This window comes from Rhinoderma darwinii (assembly GCF_050947455.1).
Source record: "Rhinoderma darwinii isolate aRhiDar2 chromosome 2 unlocalized genomic scaffold, aRhiDar2.hap1 SUPER_2_unloc_20, whole genome shotgun sequence".
Taxonomy (NCBI): Eukaryota; Metazoa; Chordata; class Amphibia; order Anura; family Rhinodermatidae; genus Rhinoderma; species Rhinoderma darwinii.
The window spans coordinates 374,138-379,865 of NW_027461686.1; positions in this window are offsets into that span (position 1 = coordinate 374,138).

Sequence of the window (5,728 nt, forward strand, 5' to 3'; positions counted from 1 at the left end):
AGTAGAGACTGGTGGCAAATTTAATCAAAAAACAAGTCCCTATGGAGTCACTGGCTTCAAAGACTAAAATAACATAATGAACACCATCATGTAAAATAAACTCATATGACTTCCTAACAAGCAAATGGTGCCATACCACGACACCTACATGGAATTTTGAAAAAAATATGTCTCTATTCCCAATACCTTCCTATGGGAAACTTACTAGATAAGACTTTTGAACACAACAACACAAGAATTGTTATCTTCAAATAAAGGCCTCCTCCTCCCCTTCAGCCTTGCCTCTCCATCTCCAAAATTGGTGTATTTACCAATCTTATGTGTCACTTATTGTAAATAGCAGCAAATACTAAAGTTCCTATAGCCTAGGACCTCATAATCCGGAAATCCAGTCAGTACAGAATTCTTAAAAAAATAGTTTCAAACCCCTGGCTATCAGATATCACATACTACTCTGGTACACAGAAGTAGAGACTGGTGACAAATTTACCAAAACCAAGTCCCTGTGGAGTCACTGGTTTCAAAGACTAAAAAAACACAGTGAACACCATCACTAAAATCAAATCAGATGACTTCCTAACCAGCAAATGGCGCCATACTATGACATCTACACAGAATTTGGAAAAAAGCAGAAATCTTTATTCCCAATACCTTTCAAGGTTATTGGTCTGTGGTATTTCTCCAAAACAAACCTGATACCATCTCAGACCACACAATTTTACCTTGAGAGAGAGGAGCAATAACATAAGCATTACATCTCTCTTTATTGCCCTGACCAAATCCAGCTAAAGGGACCTACGCTTAGGTTATTCCACTTCACATGAAGCACCAATATCCAAGGAGGGCCCAGCAACTGAACCAAACAAACCACTTCTGACCAGACATCTCCATTGGAAATTAGATGAACATAATGGAAATGACACAGTGATATGATAGCAATCTCACCATATTACCAATGTAACTATAATGATTTAAGGTGCGTCTAACTTCAATGTAACAGAATAACATATAAAATATAGTAAAAGAATCTAGATAAAATCTCCATGATTATACACAGCCAATCAAAATCAAATGAGAGTACAACATTAACATGAAATGTGTGCAAGTATAAAACAAAATTGAAAACTATACCAAAAAATCCCAACTTTTTTACAATAAACAGGAAAACACAGAATTAATTCACCCAGAAGTGTATACCCCTTTACAAGCACTTTTTTTTCCAAAATGTATTGATTCTATAGTACAACACATGATAGCTACACATTGGAAAACGTACAAGGTCTGGATATCCTAAGTCTACACAATTTATCATCACACAATAGCTCTCAAAATCTGCTTCAGTCCTGGTTCTTTATCTAAACCTATGGCACCACTACAGGCATTGGATTTAAGCTCAATATACATATGAGTCTCCAACCATTTGTAAAACAGCTCTTGGTATATTAGGTGAGTAAATAATGCTACTTCTATTATATTTGTCAGATAGTGGGTACATGAAGAATTTGGAAAAAAAGATAGCGAGCTATGGGAAACTTACTAGATAAGACTTTTGAACATAACAACACAAGAATTGTTATCTTCAAATAAAGGCCTCCTCCTTTCCTTCAGCCTTTAATCTCCATCTCCAAAATTGGTGTCTTTACCAATTCTTTGCGTTACTTATTATAAAAATCAGCAGACAGTAAAGTTCCCATAGCCTAAGACCTCATCATCCAGGAAACCAGTCAGTCCAGAATTCTTAAAAAAATAGTTTCAAATCCCTTCCTATGAGATATCACATACTACTCTGGGACAAATAAGTAGAGACTGGTGGCAAATTTAATCAAAAAACAAGTCCCTATGGAGTCACTGGCTTCAAAGACTAAAATAACATAATGAACACCATCATGTAAAATAAATTCATATGACTTCCTAACATGCAAATGGTGCCATACCAAGACACCTACATGGAATTTTGAAAAACAAATATGTCTCTATTCCCAATACCTTCCTATGGGAAACTTACTAGATAAGACTTTTGAACATAACAACACAAGAATTGTTATCTTCAAATAAAGGCCTCCTCCTCCCCTTCAGCCTTGCCTCTCCATCTCAAAAATTGGTGTCTTTACCAATCTTATGTGTCACTTATTGTAAATAGCAGCAAATACTAAAGTTCCTATAGCCTAGGACCTCATAATCCGGAAATCCAGTCAGTACAGAATTCTTAAAAAAATAGTTTCAAACCCCTGGCTATCAGATATCACATACTACTCTGGTACACAGAAGTAGAGACTGGTGACAAATTTACCAAAACCAAGTCCCTGTGGAATCACTGGTTTCAAAGACTAAAAAAACACAGTGAACACCATCGCTAAAATCAAATCAGATGACTTCCTAACCAGCAAATGGCGCCATACTATGACACCTACACAGAATTTTGAAAAAAGCAGACCTCTTTATGCCCTATACCTTTCAAGGTTATTGGTCTGTGGTATTTCTCCAAAACAAACATGATACCATTTCAGACCACACAATTTTACCTTGAGAGAGAGGAGCAATAACATAAGCATTACATCTCTCTTTATTGCCCTGACCAAATCCAGCTAAAGGGACCTACCCTAAGTTATTCCACTTCACATGAAGCACCAATATCCAAGGAGGGCCCAGCAACTGAACCAAACAAACCACTTCTGACCAGACATCTCCATTGGAAATTAGATGAACATAATGGAAATGACACAGTGATATGATAGCAATCTCACCATATTACCAATGTAACTATAATGATTTAAGGTGCGTCTAACTTCAATGTAACAGAATAACATATAAAATATAGTAAAAGAATCTAGATAAAATCTCCATGATTATACACAGCCAATCAAAATCAAATGAGAGTACAACATTAACATGAAATGTGTGCAAGTATAAAACAAAATTGAAAACTATACCAAAAAATCCCAACTTTTTTACAATAAACAGGAAAACACAGAATTAATTCACCCAGAAGTGTATACCCCTTTACAAGCACTTTTTTTTCCAAAATGTATTGATTCTATAGTACAACACATGATAGCTACACATTGGAAAACGTACAAGGTCTGGATATCCTAAGTCTACACAATTTATCATCACACAATAGCTCTCAAAATCTGCTTCAGTCCTGGTTCTTTATCTAAACCTATGGCACCACTACAGGCATTGGATTTAAGCTCAATATACATATGAGTCTCCAACCATTTGTAAAACAGCTTTTGGTATATTAGGTGAGTAAATAATGCTACTTCTATTATATTTGTCAGATAGTGGGTACATGAAGAATTTGGAAAAAAAGATAGCGAGCTATGGGAAACTTACTAGATAAGACTTTTGAACATAACAACACAAGAATTGTTATCTTCAAATAAAGGCCTCCTCCTCCCCTTCAGCCTTTCCTCTCCATCTCCAAAATTGTGTCTTTACCAATTCTTTGCGTTACTTATTATAAAAATCAGCAGACAGTAAAGTTCCCATAGCCTAAGACCTCATCATCCAGGAAACCAGTCAGTCCAGAATTCTTAAAAAAATAGTTTCAAATCCCTGCCTATGAGATATCACATACTACTCTGGGACAAATAAGTAGAGACTGGTGGCAAATTTAATAAAAAAACAAGTCCCTATGGAGTCACTGGCTTCAAAGACTAAAATAACATAATGAACACCATCATGTAAAATAAATTCATATGACTTCCTAACATGCAAATGGTGCCATACCACGACACCTACATGGAATTTTGAAAAAAACATATGTCTCTATTCACAATACCTTCCTATGGGAAACTTACGAGATAAGACTTTTGAACATAACAACACAAGAATAGTTATCTTCAAATAAAGGCCTCCTCCTCCCCTTCAGCCTTGCCTCTCCATCTCCAAAATTGGTGTCTTTACCAATCTTATGTGTCACTTATTGTAAATAGCAGCCAATACTAAAGTTCCTATAGCCTAGGACCTCATAATCCAGAAATCCAGTCAGTACAGAATTCTTAAAAAAATAGTTTCAAACCCCTGGCTATCAGATATCACATACTACTCTGGTACACAGAAGTAGAGACTGGTGACAAATTTACCAAAACCAAGTCCCTGTGGAGTCACTGGTTTCAAAGACTAAAAAAACACAGTGAACACCATCACTAAAATCAAATCAGATGACTTCCTAACCAGCAAATGGCGCCATACTATGACACCTACACAGAATTTTGAAAAAAGCAGACCTCTTTATTCCCAATACCTTTCAAGGTTATTGGTCTGTGGTATTTCTCCAAAACAAACCTGATACCATCTCAGACCACACAATTTTACCTTGAGAGAGAGGAGCAATAACATAAGCATTACATCTCTCTTTATTGCCCTGATCAAATCCAGCTAAAGGGACCTACCCTAAGTTATTCCACTTCACATGAAGCACCAATATCCAAGGAGGGCCCAGCAACTGAACCAAACAAACCACTTGTGACCAGACATCTCCATTGGAAATTAGATGAACATAATGGAAATGACACAGTGATATGATAGCAATCTCACCATATTACCAATGTAACTATAATGATTTAATGTACATCTAACTTCAATGTAACAGAATAACATATAAAATATAGTAAAAGAATCTAGATAAAATCTCCATGATTATACACAGCCAATCAAAATCAAATGAGAGTACAACATTAACATGAAATGTGTGCAAGTATAAAACAAAATTGAAAACTATACCAAAAAATCCCAACTTTTTTACAGTAAACAGGAAAACACAGAATTAATTCACCCAGAAGTGTATACCCCTTTACAAGCACTTTTTTTTTTACAAAATGTATTGATTCTATAGTAAAACACATGATAGCTACGCATTGGAAAACGTACAAGGTCTGGATATCCTAAGTCTACACAATTTATCATCACACAAAAGCTCTCAAAATCTGCTTCAGTCCTGGTTCTTTATCTAAACCTATGGCACAACTACAGGCATTGGCTTTAAGCCCAATATACATATGAGTCTCCAACCATTTGTAAAACAGCTCTTGGAATATTAGGTGAGTAAATAATGCTACTTCTATTAAATTTGTCAGATAGTGGGTACATGAAGAATTTGGAAAAAAAGATAGCGAGCTATGGGAAACTAACTAGATAAGACTTTTGAACATAACAACACAAGAATTGTTATCTTCAAATAAAGGCCTCCTCCTCCCCTTCAGCCTTTCCTCTCCATCTCCAAAATTGGTGTCTTTACCAATTCTTTGCGTTACTTATTATAAAAATCAGCAGACAGTAAAGTTCCCATAGCCTAAGACCTCATCATCCAGGAAACCAGTCAGTCCAGAATTCTTAAAAAAATAGTTTCAAATCCCTGCCTATGAGATATCACATACTACTCTGGGACAAATAAGTAGAGACTGGTGGCAAATTTAATCAAAAAAACAAGTCCCTATGGAGTCACTGGCTTCAAAGACTAAAATAACATAATGAACACCATCATGTAAAATAAACTCATATGACTTCCTAACAAGCAAATGGTGCCATACCACGACACCTACATGGAATTTTGAAAAAAAAATATGTCTCTATTCCCAATACCTTCCTATGGGAAACTTACTAGATAAGACTTTTGAACATAACAACACAAGAATTGTTATCTTCAAATAAAGGCCTCCTCCTCCCCTTCAGCCTTGCCTCTCCATCTCCAAAATTGGTGTCTTTACCAATCTTATGTGTCACT